The sequence below is a fragment of the Sapajus apella genome, unplaced genomic scaffold, assembly GCF_009761245.1.
Source record: "Sapajus apella isolate SASKATOON/1434 unplaced genomic scaffold, GSC_monkey_1.0 scaffold14, whole genome shotgun sequence".
Classification (NCBI taxonomy): domain Eukaryota; kingdom Metazoa; phylum Chordata; class Mammalia; order Primates; family Cebidae; genus Sapajus; species Sapajus apella.
This window is the reverse complement of record NW_022436954.1, coordinates 5,049,692-5,065,781: the sequence shown is the minus strand read 5'-3', so window position 1 is coordinate 5,065,781 and position 16,090 is coordinate 5,049,692. Positions and strand designations below refer to the sequence as shown.

The 16,090-nt window shown below is 43.5% G+C and overlaps 1 protein-coding gene across 2 annotated transcripts in view; it reads left to right on the top strand.

Moving 5' to 3' along the window:
- Nucleotides 1-16,090, top strand: part of PACS1 (phosphofurin acidic cluster sorting protein 1) — a 188,870-nt gene that overhangs the window by 1,187 nt on the left and 171,593 nt on the right. The window lies entirely within an intron of this gene.

The window sequence follows — 16,090 nt, the reverse complement described above, 5'->3', positions numbered from 1 at the left end:
CCTCCCCCACTAAAACTGGTCCCAGACTCTCCCAGCTCTGCAGGGCTCTATGAAATTACTGCCTTGTTCCTAAATTCAATCCATTCCTCTGTCTGTTGGAACCATCTGGGGACTTTCCTTCCATTGGCAAAATAGGCCTGAGTTTGGGGATACTTTCTGTTTCTGTATTGGCAAGGCAGCCTGTCTCCAACTTTGGGGATAGTATGCTGTGTTTTACAGTTTACCACTTGAATAAGACAGCGTGTGGAGCTGGTTTCACCCAGAAAGCCCAGAGAAGTGCCTGGAGGTGTTCTTTTTTGTCACCTTACAGCTGAGTTGATTCTGTTGCCTTGAAGTCTTGGGCCTTCTCCTCACTGTTTGGTAGGCAGGCAGATGTGTAAGTCAGAGTTAGGAAGTGTTGCTGGCCTCCACCCTCAACTGCTTTCCTTTCCCCACTTTTATTCTGAAAAATATTTTATATATACCCTAGATAAGAATGATGAGAGTACATCTTACTGTTTCGCTCAGCTTAAGGAACATTAACTTAAGGAGCATTATCACTTCTGTTGAAGCTCTCAGGGTACCTCTTCCTGACCACCTCCCCTCTTCTCCCTACAAAGGTAAACACTATTTAGAATCGTGTTTATCATTTCTCTTTTTAGAAAAAAAATAGTTTTACTACATATATGCATCTCTAAACAATATTTTTTGTAGTTCTGAATGTTCTTGAAGTTTGTATAAATGCTGTCATTCTGTATGTGTTCTGTGACTTGATTGGTTTTTTCTTTTTTAAAAAATCAGCATTAGGTTTGTGAGAATCATCCATGTGGTATGTTAGCTGTAGTTTAAATATTTTCATGATGGGTAGTATTCTGTTGTATAATGAATATACCATAATTCTCTTGATGAATATGTAGGTTATTTCCTGTTTAACACCCACAGTAATGCATACATTTCCCCCCAGGACTCCTAGTGCTCTTGTGCAGAAGTTTCTTTAGGTTGTGTTCATATGGAGGGATGTGATTGCTACTCACTCGTGGGGTATAGATCTGGGACTTCACTGGGCGAAGGTAGATTGTTTCCATGTGCTCCTTCCACTGTGTTTCTGCTTCACTTGACAGATTTACACATTGTTTTTTTTCTCTGTTCTTTAGGGAAATCAGGAGCCACATTAGTTTAGTTTGCTGTGGCCAGATCCATAGCACAGCACCAAGCTCAAGCAAGAGTTGAATGTGTGATGGTGTTCCTTTCGTGATTCTAAGCAGGCCTCTTTCTTTCTATACAGGCCCATCTATTGCTGAAGTATTCTAACCCACCTCTTTCACACATAGAAACACCGTGTCCCTTCCTACATGGGTCCAGACTTGCCCATTCTTCCTTCACTTCCATGCCTGTGTTTGGTGATGTTTGGAGAGCTGCCTTCTCTAGCTTGTTAGGTTGAAAAGGTGCGAGCCGACCGGCAAGAAGCTGCAACAGAGGGGCACAGATGAAATCACAGACTGCTGTTGATGTTTGGTTTGCCCCTAGGTCTCTTGGTCACTGTAAAGTCCATGTAATAAATTATTAGCCCAAGACACACAGCCAGGCATCTTGATCAAATGTATAATTACTTTGCTAACTTGCTGTGAAAGGCTTAGGTGGGCTTGTTTTTGCTTTCTGGGAGCCTCGGGTTATGTCCTGTTTACTGACCAGCCCTTGAGCTTGTCCACTGTCCTGCTCTGACCTTGTTTTCCACCCATCACCCTTGTACCTCCTTACTCCTTGTGGAACACGTGTGCTCTTTGAGCATGCTGCAGGCTGGAATAACACACTGTGGGGAGAAAATGGCCTGCCATTGGTCTTTCCAATTATTAGAGTCATGTGTTTAATTTGAGGTCTCCTAGGTGTCCTTATTCATGTCGTTTAGAATATATTGGAGACGTGCAGCACTCTGTGGAGGGATTAATATTCTTGTCTCATGTAACTCAAATGGGACACCAATATATGAGATACATGCCCTTTAGAAATATAAACATGATTGTGGATTTAAGGTTAGGTGTGCATAAGAATGTCCTGGGATTTGGTCTCTTAGGGCAGAGATGAGGGGCTTGAACAGTACAGCATTAGGAAAGTCCTGCTGCTTTTCTTTATGCCTGTCAAAATATAACTTGCTTTTGAAAAAAATACCGTTTCCTGGCCAGGTGTGGTGGCTCACGCCTATAATTGCAGGACTTTGGGAGGCCGAGGCAGGCAGATCACAAGGTCAGGAGTTTGAGACCAGTCTGGCCAATATTGTGAAACCCCCCCCCACTGTACTAAACATACAAAAATAAACCGAGTGTGGTGGTGGGTGCCTGTAGTCCCAGCTACTTGGGAGGCTGAGGCAGGAGAATTGCCTAAATCTGGGAGGTGGAGGTTGCAGTTAGCAGTGGTGACAGAGCGAGACTCCGTGTCAAAAAAAAAAAAAAGGAAAAAATATCATTTTCTGTATTAGATATTTAAATAAAGAGCATTGTAGTTGTTCCTCAGGTAGGTGTCTGCTCTTAACATCTATTAAATTCCCCCAGAATACATAGTACTTTTGAAAAACTTTTATAGATGAATAACTTACCCCACAGCTGGTTTTAAAAGAATGAAATTGGGCCGGGCACGGTGGCTCATGCCTGTAATCCCAACACTTTGGGAGGCCGAGGCAGGTGGATCACCTAAGGTCAGGATTTCCAGACCAGCCTGACCAACATGGTGAAACCCTGTCTCTGCTAAGTACAAAAAGTTAGCTAGGCGTGGTGGTGGGCACCTGTATAGTCCCAGCTACTTGGGAGGCTGAGACAAGAGAATTGCTTGAACCGGGGAGATGGAGGTTGCAGTGAGTCGAGATTGCACTATTGCCCTCCAGCTTGGGCAAAGAGAGCAAAACTGTCATATGATTGCAGTGAGCAATCATAGCTCACTGCAGCCTCCAACTCCAGCTCAGTGATCCTCCAGACTCAGCCTCCCAAGTAGCTGGAACTGTAGGCATGTGCCACCAACACCTGGCTAATTTTTTTGTAAAGACAGGGTCTCACTATGTTGCCCAGGCTGGTCTTGAACTCCTTGCTTCAAGCTATCCTCTTACTTCAGACTCCCAAAGTGCTGAGATTACAGGTGTGAACCACTGTCACCAGCCTTTTACCAGCATTTTTTTTTTTTTTTTTTTTGAGACAGAGTTTTCGCTCTTGTTACCCAGGCTGGAGTACAATGGCGCTATCTTGGTTCACTGCAACCTCCGCCTCCTGGGTTCAAGCAATTCTCCTGCCTCAGCCTCCCGAGTAGCTGGGACTACAGGCACGCGCCACCATGCCCAGCTAATTTTTGTATTTTTAGTAGAGACGGGGTTTCGCCTTGTTGACCAGGGTGGTCTCGACCTCTTGACCTCGTGATCCACCCGCCTTGGCCTCACAAAGTGCTGGGATTATAGACCAGCATTTTTTAAAAAGACAAAATAATTATTACACGTCCATGGTTAGAAATTTGAGCAGTATAGAAAGATGGAAAGCACAAACGAAAAGGCCCTCAGTCCGTCCATCTTCTTACTTCCCAGAGGTAATCACTATGGAATACAGTTGGCTTTTAAGATGCTGTTATAAGAAGGTAGATCTGCTATAGTACCTTTCTTCTTTATGAAATTCAAGCTTTAGAAGTTAGCATTATTTTCCCTCCATGCTAAGTAGTACTTCCTCCACTATGGTCCAGTATGGATGGACTGTGGTACAGGGTTATAGGGATGAGGTGGCATGCTGCTGATGTTAAAGGAAGGGTTTTAGAGCCTCATTGTTGATCCCTTCCCTTCAGTCTTTGTATGGTGAGGTTTCCCTGATCTTTTCTCTTTTTGTGTTGCTGTAAGTAGGAGAGACAGAAAAAATTATTAAGTTTTACAAGCATTCAAAATTTCTTCAGTGGCATAAAAGTTATTATTATTTTTGAGATAGAGTCTTGCTCTGTTGCCCAGGCTGGAGTCAGTGGCGCGATCTTGGCTCACTGCGATCTCTGCCTCCTGGGTTCAAGCAGTTCTCTGCCTCAGTCTCCTGAGTAGCTGGGATTATAGGTGCCTATCACCACACCCAGGTAATTTTTGTATTTTTAGTAGAGATGGGGTTTCACCATCTTGGCCAGGCTGGTCTTGAACTCCTGACCTTGTGATCCTTCCACCTCAGCCTCCCAAAGTGCTGGGATTACAGGTATGAACCACCATGCCTGGCCAAAAGTGATTATTAAGAGATGAAATGTGCTCTGCTGTATCAGTTGCAAACTATATCCAAAGCCCCATTGCATACCCTTATGTATATGTGAACTTAGGGAAGGAGTTTGGCAGTTATCAGTCACGTTTGTCATTAGGCTACTTTTTTTTTTTTGAGATGGAGTCTCCCTCTGTCGCCCAGGCTGGAGTGCAGTAGTGTGATCTTGGTTCACTGCAACCTCTGCTTCCTGGATTCAGGTGATTCTCCTGCCTCAGCCTTCCCGAGTAACTGGGACTACAGGTGCACACCACCACGCCCAGCTAATTTTTTTTTGTCTGTTTAGTAGAGACAAGGTTTCGCTCTGTTGGCCAGGCTGGTCCCGAACATTTGACCTCAGGTGATCTGCCCGCCTCGGCCTCTCAAAGTGCTGGGATTACAGACGTGAGCCACTGCACCTGGCCAGGCCACATTTTTTTTAAAAGTGGGTACTGAGGTCAAGCCTTAATGGACAAAAGTGTTGGAGCCAGAGGAGGTGGCTATAACTGAGTCAGCATGACTGGCCTGCAGTAGAAGTGTTACTTTCATGAAAACACTTGGGGGCAGTTGCCCCTTTAACCACAGAAGCACTAGACAAACCAAGATATACTACTCTGTCTTCTTACTATATCCTAGGACAAACTCTTCCATGCCTCAGTTTAGTTTTATTTTGTTTTGTTGTTGTTGTTGTTGTTGTTGTTTTTTGAGACATGGTCTCACTCTGTTACTCAGGTTGGAGTGCAGTGGCACAATCACACCTCATTGCAGCCTAGACCTCCTGAGCTCAAGCATTCCGTCCACCTCAGCCTCCCGAGTAGCTGGGTCCATAGGCACATGCCACCATGCCAGGCTGATTTTAAATTTTTTTGTAGAGATGGGATCTCACTGTGTTACCCAGGCTGGTCTCGAACTCCTGGGCTCAAGTGATCCTCCTGCCTCATTCTCCCAAAGTACTGGGATACAGGCGTGAGCCACTGTGCCCAGCCAATGCTTAGTTTTTTCATCCTTATGGGAATACTTTTACTTACCATCCATTCTTAGATGTGGATGAAATAGATATAAAACAGGATCTGTAGAAGCAAGGGAGAAAGCACTCCTTTAATTACAGGTGTAAAGTAAAGGTAATTGATCAAATAAGAGAGACCTGGTGAAATTTCTGTTACTACCCTACCATTAAAAGTCTTAAAAGTGTGTTTGTACCTTAGGAGATTTGAATTTCACATTGCGAGTGTTGTAATAGAATATTCTCTCTATCAGGGTAATAGTATCCATCGTCCCTGTGGAAGCTCAGATTCCTTGAGTTAGATAATGACTTTCACAGAGTCCATTTACGTGTATTGATTTACAGATCTTTTGGACGAATTAGCAGTTATGTGATTTCTTTCTAAACTAGTTTTTTAGTTTCTTAGCCAAGCCATTAAGTTGCCACTGTTGTTGTTGGTGCTGGCATGAGGGCGGTGCAAGTCACAAAATGTTTGGGCTGTGTCTTTTCACTACCTCACCTCAGGAGACTTGTTCAGTTTGGACCTGGACTTTTTTTTTTTTTTTGAGACTGAGTCTTGCCACCCAGGCTGGAGTGCAGTGGCATGATCTCAGCTCACTGCAACCTCCACCTGCCGGGATTCTTGTGCCTCGGCTTCCTGAGTAGCTGGGACTGCAGGCGCGTGCCGCCATACCCAGCTAATTTTTGTATTTTTAGTAGAGACGGGGTTTTCACCCTGTTGGCCAGGCTGGTTTTGAACTTCTGACCTCAAGTGATCCACCCGCCTTGGCCTCCCAAAGTGCTGGGATAGGCATGAGCCACCGCATCTGGACTGGCCACCTGGACTTGAAGATGTTGCTGTAGATGCCAGCATCCATCTACATGGTGTGTCCGCTGAAATTTGGTGTTGGCCTGGTTTGCACCTGTATTGTCACATTCCAGAAATTCCGTAGGAATCTAGGGTAGCTGTGGGAATGATTTGCCAGTGTTGGTCTTCTTCCAGCATAGGGTTTGGAGTGATATTCAGGGCTCTTGAGGAAAGTCAGAGTTTGGAGGTAGCCTTAGAACTTCTTTCAGAGGGCCATTGAACAAGCTGGGCAGGCTCTAGGTTGGCGAGCACTGATAGCGTCTTCTCTGTGGGCCTAGATGGAGGAATAACTAGCTTCCAAAGGTTTTAGAGACCAAGATATGCACCAGCTATAGAGTGTTACCACTTATAGACGTTCACAGGGCAGTTGACTGGACCTGTGTTCCCCTTTACCTCATTAGAAACCATGGCTTTGGTCACAGCTCAGGAATCACCACTTAGGCAGACCTGTACCCTGCCTCTTGGCCTTGGGAAACTCAGTAGAACAGACAACTACCCAATGAAACACATCTGGAAAACGTATAGAAAATAGTTTGTTAAAACATTTCAAGGCTGGGTATGGTGGCTCACGCCTCTTCACTTAGCACTTTGGGAGGCTGAGGCGGAAGGATCACTTGAGTCCAGGAGTTCCGGACCAGCCTGGACAACATGGCAACCTTGTCTCCACAAAAAATAAACAAAATTAGCCAGGTGTGGTGGTGTGCACCTGTGGTCCCAGCTACTCAGGAGGCTAAGGTAGGAGGAGCACTTGAGCTCAGGATGTCGAGGCTTCAGTGAGCCATGATCTCACCCCCGCACTGTAGCCTGGGCGACAGAGCAAGACCCTGTCTCAAACAAAAAACGGTTGAATGGAGAATGTTCTAAACCATTACTTTCCTTGTGTTGAGGTAGATGGTGAGGCATAGATGATAAAATAGTGTTGATGGCAAGTTTGTTTATTTAATTTTTTTGCAGATCCTTTAAGACCGTAAGGTGTTTGTTTGTTTGTTTGTTTGGAGACAGTCTTGCTCTGTTGCCCAGGCTAGAGTGCAGTGGCAAGATCTTGGCTCACTGCAACCTTTGCCTCCTGGGTTCAAGCAATTCTCTTGCCTTAGCCTCCTGACTAGCTGGGACTACAGGTGCACGCCACCACACCTGGATAATTTTTTTTTTTTTTCTTTTTAGCAGAGATGGGGTTTCACTGTGTTGCCCAGGCTGGCCGTGAACTCCTGGGCTCAGCTCAGGTAATTCTCCTGCCTCGGCCTCCAAAGTACTGGGATTATAGATGTGCGCCACTGCACCTGGCCAGTATATTGTTGTTGTTGTTGTTTGTTTGTTTTGAGTCAAGAGTTTCGCTTTTGTCACCCAGGCTGGAGTGCAATGGCATGGTCTTGGCTCACTGCAACCTCTGCCTCCCAGGTTCAAGCAGTTCTCCTGCCTCAGCCTCCCAAGTAGCTGGGATTACAGGTGTATACCACCACGCCTGGCTAACTTTGTATTTTTAGTAGAGACAGGGTTTCACCATGTTGGCCAGGCTGGTGTCGAACTCCTGACTTCAGGTGATTTGCCTGTCTTAGCCTCCCAAAGTGCAGAGATTACGGGTGTGAGCCACCGTGCCTGGCCAACTCTAAGGTTTTTAAGGTACAACAAAGGTTAGAATATTTGAGTTTAGTTCTAGCTTTCAACAATTTTTCTGAATCCCAAATATTGTTCTTCCTCTTTTCTCCTTGTGAGTAATGATCTGTGTCAACTCCCAGATACACCTGGGTTGCCTTCATCCTTTCAGCACTTTCAGTACTTTTCATTTTGTGAATATAATGGTACCCACAAGTCATTTTGGCAAAACACTTTTTAGAACTGTATGCGTCTTAGAAATTGCACTGTGGGTAATTTGCCGTGTGTGTTATTTAGTGACCTGATGTAAATATAGGTAGATGTGAAAGGAATGACACCTTAAAACTTGTTCCCTGCTATGCCACCTGTTCCCTTCTTTGTAGTCTGTGTAACTCCTTCAAATAACTCTCAAGACCTTATTGTGAATAGGATTTCCCCCAGCTAACATTTTGGGTATGATTGGCATGTTAATTATCTCTGAGGGATTTTAGACTGGTTATTTTGTTTTTGTTTCTGGGACAGGCTCTCACTCTGTTGCTCCAGCTGGAGTGCGGTGGCGTGAACACAGCTTGATCTGTAGCCTAACTCCCTGGGTTCAAGTGATCCTCCTGCCTTAGCCTCCTAAGTACGTGGGACCACAGGCAGATGCCAACATGCCCTGCTAACTTATTAATTTTTTGCAGAGACAAGGTCCCACTATGCTGCCCAGGCTGGCCTCCAACCCCTGGGCTCAAGAGATCCTCCTGCCTCCGCCTCCCATAGTGCTGGGATTACAGGCATAAGCCATTGCAGCTGGGCTAGACTGGTTATTGTGCTTAGATATCGGATGGTGCTTTTTCTTTTCAGTTGTTTTTTTTTCTTTTTGAGACAGAGTCTTGTTTTGTTGCCCAGGCTGGAGTGCAGTGGCGAGATCTTGGCTCACTGCAAGCTCTGCCTCCCAGGTTCAAGCGATTCTCCTGCCTCCACCTCCCAAATAGCTGGTATCATAGGTGCATACCACCAAGCCTGACTAATTTTTGTACTTTTAGTAGAGAGCAGATTTCACCATGATGGCCAGGCTGGTCTTGAACTCCTGACCTCCAGCCCACCTCAGCCTCCCAAAGTCCTGGGATTATTGGCATGAGCACTACACCAGCCTCTTTTCAGTTGTTTTCTGAAACATTGTGTTTGTGTGTGTGTATGTGCACTTCTGTAAATGTTTGTGAGTTTTCTTTTGTTCCTCTTGGTAGGTGAGACATTCTTTATAGCAGTTTTTTTTGTTTGTTTGTTTGTTTGTTTTTAAATAGTTTATTGCTGGGAAAAGGTCTGGATTAAAAAAATGTTTGGGTAAAAAAAATGTTTAGAACACACAAAGGCTAGGGGCATCAGTCATCATTTACTGATCCCTTCTCACCAATCTTTTCCTGCCTCTTATTTACAAATACCTAATGGCTTCGGGGTTTAGAGAGTAGCTTTTCCCTTCTGTTTTTCTGTTTTACAGTACCTCTGAAACACACTGCATTATAATTCCTCCCAACTTGTGCCACCCTAGTCTTTCCCAGAAAGTAACCCCTAGTGGCAGTTTAGAGTGAAATGAAAATCAGAACTTGTCACACCCCCTCTATAATCTTCCAGTTCATTCATTCAGCGAAAGCCTATAAACCAGCTGATGTGTGCCACAAACAAAATCCTTGATCTCATGAAGGCCACATTCTAGTGGGTGAAGATAAGAGACACCATCCAATAACTTTCCATCATACTTAAAAAGGATCCCCTTTTCATGCCTCAGGAGATGCTAAACATGTCAGAAGCCCCTTCCCATGTCTTCGACCTCACCTCTGCATTCTCCCCTTGCTGCCAGGTGGTGGGTCACACCCACCTTAGGGCTTTTGCACTTATTCATTGAGCATTTATAAACTAATTAACTAAAAGTACAAGATTATTTCTGGTAATGGCGAGCAGTTGTGAAGCAGCTTTATAAACTCCCAGAAGGGATTGAGCAGGTGAGGACAGCCTTCCAAGGTGGCAGGTCTGCGAAGAGCTGAATGATACCCAGGAGCCAGTCTCAGTGATCCAATTGCTTTTGCACTTGCTGTTCCCTCTACCTGTGATACTGTTTCCCTGGATCCTTGGATTACTGAGACTGCCACCTTGGAAGGCTGTCCTCACCTGCTCAGCCCCTTCTGGGAGTTTATAAAGCTGCTTCACAACTGCTTGCCATTACCAGAAATAATCTTGTTCTTTTAGTTAGTTACATTATAGATGCTCAATAAATGTATTTGTCAAATCAATGACACTGATTTTCCTATACTGTGTTTATAATGTTTATTGAATGACTGTCTTTTATACACAATTCATCTATTCACCAAATATTTACTGAGTATTTCTATGTGCCAAACACTGATCTATGCTCTGGAGAAGCAGCAGTAGACAGGCTGACAAAGCCCATTCTCTCCAAAAGTGTACATTCTGGTGAGGTGACAGATGAGAAACAGTTATATCATTATATCTATGATAAATGGTTAGATAGCAAGTAGGGTCACAAAGAAAAGTATGGTAGGGAGCTGAGCATTGTGGGGAAGGCTGTCCTAGTCAGGGAGGGCCTCTGGTAAGATGACAGTTGAGCTGATGCTCACTGCAGTGAAGCTGATGACCTGGGCATTTCCTGCGTGCCTCATAACCTCCAGAGGCAAGTGCTAAGATCCCTTTTCTCACAAGGAAAAATTGAGGCCCAGTGAGGTGAAGGCATTTTTTTAAGGATACACAGTTTAAAAGTGGGTAGGGCTGGTATTTGTCTCATGACTCACGGTTGCTGGACACCAGAGCTGTTTCTGTGTTTAAACCTGGTCCCCTAAACTGTGTCTGGTTCTCATAGTTGACAAATAATATTTAATGTCTTATTCTTTGCCAGATGGAATTACAGAACGCTGCTCAATTTCCATCATAGACAGTGAGAGGCTATGTGGCGTAGTGGCTGTGAGTGTGGGTTCTGGAGCCAGTAAGGTCAGATTTGACTATTTGAGTGACTCTGGACAAGTTTTTAACCTCTATTATGCTTTATTTTTTTTTCCATCTGTAAATGGGCATAATAATTGTCCCTGCTGGGTGTGGTGGCTCACATTTATAACCCCAACAATTTGGGAGGCTGAGGTAGAAGGATTGCTTGAGCCAGGAGTTTAAGACCAGCCTGGGCAGCATGGAGAGACCCCGTCTGTACAAAAAATAGAAAAAAAATTAACTGGGCTTGGTGGCACATGCCTATGATCCCAGCTACTTTGGAGGCTGAGTCTGGGGGATTGCTTGAGCTCAGGAAGTTGAGAATGCAGTGAGCTGTGTTACATCACTGCACTCCAGCCTGAGTGACAGAGGGAGACCCTGTCTCAAAAAAAAAAAAAAAAAAAAAAAGTCTCTATCTCACAGGATTATCATCAGAATTAAATCAGGTTAGTACATGTTAATTGTATGTGTGGCAACATAGAAAGCATTTAATATTAGCTATTACTATTGCTATTTTTCTTGTCAACCTAATTTCTCTGTCTTCCCTGCCCCCTCTCAACCAAAGTAAACATGCTTTCTTTTTTTTTTTTTTTAATATATATATTTTTTATTGCATTTTGGGTTTTGGCGTACATGTGAAGAACATGTAAGATTGTTGCATAGGTACACACATGGCAGTGTGGTTTGCTGCCTTCCTTCCCATCACCTACATCTGGCATTTCTCCCCACGTTATCCCTCCCCAACTCCCCACCCCGCCACTGTCCTTCCCCTATTGCCACCCCCACAGACCCTAGTGTGTGATGCTGCCCTCCCTATGTCCATGTGTTCTCATTGTTCAACACCCGACTATGAGTGAGAACATTTGGTGTTTGATTTTCTGTTCCTGTGTCAGTTTGCTGAGAATGATGGTTTCCAGGTTCATCCATGTCCCTACAAAGGACACAAACTCATTGAGTAAACATACTTTCTTTCCAGAATTAGGGTAATATTCAGATTTCCTCAGTGGGACCATCACAAGTTCTTGGGTTCACCTTAAGTACATATCCTGCCAAACTCCAGACTTATTAGACTACAAAGTCAAAGCAAAATATTTTGGTTCTCTGAAGCAGTGGCTGGGTCAGGATCCTGTTTCTACATCCTGCCAGCTTATATGAACGGAAGAGATGGTGCAGGCTCCGCCTGCAAACCACAGCTTTGTTTTGAGCCAGCTTGACTTGACAGCTTCCCTATTTTACCTGCTGACTTCTTTAGCCCTGGTTTGGCAGCCAGAAGAGCAACTGAACCGGTTTATAGCTTGCCACTTAGCACCAATGAAAACTGAGCAACTCCTAGGAAAATGAAGGTTTAACTGAGCAACTTCTAGGAAAATGGGGGTTTAACTGAGCAACTCCAAGGAAAATGAGGGTTTAATTGAGCAACCCCTAGGAAAATGAGGGTTTAAATGTAGTTTTTTTTTTTTTTTCCTCTTGTCTTTTTAAGTTTGCCTTTTTATGTGTCAAACTGTAGAAGAACTACATTCCGTCCTGGCACAGTGGCTCATGCCTGTAATCTCAGCACTTTGGGAGGCCGAGGCAGGTGGATCAGGAGGTCAGAAGTTCAAGACCAGCCTGGCCAAGATGGTGAAATCCATTTTTACCCTATTGTTTAATAAAATTATGTCCTCAGAGTTTTTAGTCTTTACGAAAAATACAAAAATTAGCCGGGCATGGTGGCAAGCACCTGTAATCCCAGCTACTTGGGAGGCTGAGGCAGGAGACTTGCTTGAACCTGGCAGAGGTTGCAGTGAGCCAAGATCATGCCATTGTACTCCAACCTGGGCAACAGAGTGAGACTTCATCAAAAAAGAGAAAAACTACATTCTACTTTTATAGGAAGAACATGATAATACATTTGTGGTCTCTTCTGAAACTTATAGATCTTTGGGTGTATGTTCATTTTCAACTTTAATAAGCATCAGGACTTTATTTTTCCATTTTGATTGGAAATCTACAATTATATTTACTTGTTTCTGGTTCTTTTTAAAGAATATAAAACACAGATTAACATTTCCTTGAATCTGGATCTTAATGATGAATGGCTTCTCATAGTAAATATCAGGGCTTAATGAAGAGTGTAGACTGGTACATGGGGCACAACTGGTTTCTTTCTTTCTTTCTTTTTTTTTTTTTTTTTTTGAGGCAGCTTTATCCTGTTCCCCAGCCTGGAGTGCAGTGGTACAGTCATAGTTCACTGCAGCCTCGAACTCCTGGGCAAAAGTGATCCTCCGACCTCAGTCTTCCATGTAGAGATGGGGTTTTGCCATGTTGCCCTGGACTCAAGCAACCTCAGCTTCCCAAAGTGTTGGGATTACAGGCATGAGCCACCATCCCTGGCTGCCTATTTTTTTTTTTAAAAAAAAAAAAACCTCATTTGTTATGATAGATAAAATGTTTGTAAAATGTTTGAGCATCAGACCAGGCACTGGGGCTCACGCCTGTAATCCCAGCACTTTGGGAGGCCAAGATGAGTGGATTACCTGAGATCAGGAGTTCGAGACCAGCCTGGCCAACATGGTGAAATCCTTCTACTAAACATACAAAAAAATTAGCCAGGTGTGGTGGCTGGTGCCTGTAATCCCAGATACTCGGGAGGCTGAGGCAGGAGAATCGCCTGAACCTGGGAGGCAGAGGTTTCAGGGAGCCAGGATTATGCCACTGCACTCCAGCCTGGGCAACAAGAGCGGAACTTCATCTCAAAAAATGAAATAAAATGTTTGAGCATCTATATTCTTAAAACATAGATCCTTCACATCTTTGGAGTGTCAGTGAAACTGAATATGATGGTGTAATATTTGTAGTGCAGTCGTTGTCATATTAGCCACCTTTTATGTTGTCTTCACAAGCAGGTTTTTATTTGGTGCTTTCAATCACAGGCGATGGAATGGGGCAGTGTAACATGCCTTAAGTCCATTGTTTATAAAATTATGTCCTCAGAGTTAAAATATGTGGAAAGTAGTTGACAGCATTCTGTCATCTCTCCCATGTACTGTTTTGCTGTGGATGAAAATGAATAAGCAACTCTGGAAACCAAGGTCCTCTGGGAACATAAAAAGTCCTGTGGCTATTAATGGATTTAATTGTATTTCCTCTCCGCCACCAAGATGTGCGATAAATTGTTTATGCCCTTGCTGTTAGTGGGGAGAATTGTTCATTAAATGCATGTAATATCATTATGGTTTTGTTTTTATTACTTGTAGATAGTCTTATCTCTCCTTTTAAAAAAATATAAAAAGAATGCCTGTAATTATTAAACATTGGCCATTAATCCCTTTGGTTGACTTTTCCGTCCGTGGAGAAAAAGGAAAGTATCATCTCACTGGGGAAGCATGGAAATGAGACCATGGAAATGGGACATGGTCTCCTACATCTAAGATTTGGCAGAAGGTTGGTTTGGTAAGCTTTGGATTTGGGCCAAATGATATATTTACTTAGGTTCCAGAAGGGCCTGGTTCTAAGGCAGCCACACTGATAAAAGAATGCCTCGTATCAAGTGTGGAGAGGCTTCATTGTATTTAAATACACTTAAGAGGACAGTTATAGAAGAATGACTGTTTAGGACTGTGGCTCTATTTTCTTGTCATTTAGGTATTTCTGCAAATTACAATAAATGTGGAGGAAAAAAGTCAGCCAATTGCTATAAGTCTCTTTAAAACCATATGCCAGAAATGCTTTAACATTAAAGGTTGATTTCTCACTTGGCGTTACCCCACCATGTGGGTTTGGATAAGTCTTTGTAACTTCCTGCACATACCTCTACTGTTTCTTCATTTAGTCAAAAGATACTTATTAAGCATACATTACAGACCAGTCACTGCTTGGATACTGAGGAGAGAGCAATGAACAAAACAAACAGAAATTCCAGCTCTTGTGGAGCTTACCTTCTGGGGCCAGGGTAGGCAGCAGGTAGTAACAAGTGAGTGAGCAAATATTAGGGTGTGCTGGACAAGAAAAAATGGGATAAGTGGGCGGAGGGAGGAGGTCATGGTTTTAAACAAGGTGGTCTAGAGATACCTCAGAAGGCGAGCCAGCCACATGGAACACACATTTAGGCAGACTGGGCAAATTTTATGGGATGAGGCCTCCCAGTAGAGGGAACAAGAAGTATTGCAGGTTCCAGAGGATCCAGGAGGCCAGTGTGGCTGGAGCCAGGTGAATTAGAGAGAGAGTGTAATAGATAAAGTCAAAGAGGTAAAAGGGGGAAGGTCTCACAAGCCAGATCTGTAAGACTCTGGCTTTGACCTTGAGTGAAATGAGAAGTCATTAGGCTTTTGAGGCAGCGAAGAGGCGTGATGATCACTTCCACCCTAAAAGAACCACTGACCACTGTGTGTGGCCTGTGAAGAAAGGCTGGGGTGGAAGCAGGGAGTCGGGTCGGTGGGGGCTGCTGTGATCATCTAGGTGGGAGCTGATGCTGGCTTGGCCAAGATGGTGGAGGTAGAGATGAGAAAGTGGAGGGAGCCTGAGTATATGTGAAGGCTAAAGAGTTTGCTTATGATCGGATTTGAGGTATGACAGAACAAAAGGATTCAAGGATGACACCAATATTTCATTTAACTTCTTTCTGTCTGTTTCTGTTTGTTTTGTTTTAAAATAATTATTGTCATCCCTTTATCTTAGCAACTTTCTTTGAGAACAAGACCTGTGTAACAGAGCTCTTGAGGGAGTTTTTTTGTGTCCACTTTTGCCATTTATAATTAATTGGAAATAAAATTTCTCGGAAATTTACTGGGTGATGTAATAATCCATAGGTTGGCACTTGATTGTTTTAAAAACCTGGATGAGTTCTTATGCTTTAGGCCACAGTGATACTGTGGGAGTGGCTGAGTCTCAATATGCCTAATTTTCTGCTGCTGCGTTTGCTCTGTCAGATGTCCCCTCTGCAATCCTTACTTATTTGATGTTGTCCAAAGAGGGAGATTGCAGAAGCCATTAGTAACTGTAGCCCCATAGCTTTTGTTGCTAACCCAGCAAAATAGAAGAGTCCAAAACATCATGGTTTTTTCTTTTTTAACATTTTTTTCTTTTTCTAATGTAACTATAAGAGTTTTTTCCTTTTTTAAATGACTGGTTTGCTGTATCAGACAGCCTGTCTGCGCTTCCTAGGAGCTTCTCTGTAAGGAGGAATACTGTTGCAGAATGATCTAATTTGTGTAATCTTGAAGGTGGAGCTATTTTTGAAAGAGAGCAGAAAAATAATGGAGCCCTTTGCTCGAGATTGCCAAACTGGATCTTACTGTTTTAAAAGGCAAAGGACTCAGTTAGAGCTTGTAGTTTGAACTCCTGTTTCCCTCTCACTCTGCTCATTATGTCTAGATCAAATTTATGATAGATATACTTCGATAATTACTCTTGAAAATGACAGCTGGGTTTTCTTTTGTTTATTTTGTTCATTCTTTTACATTTTAGATAAGTGTATTATTC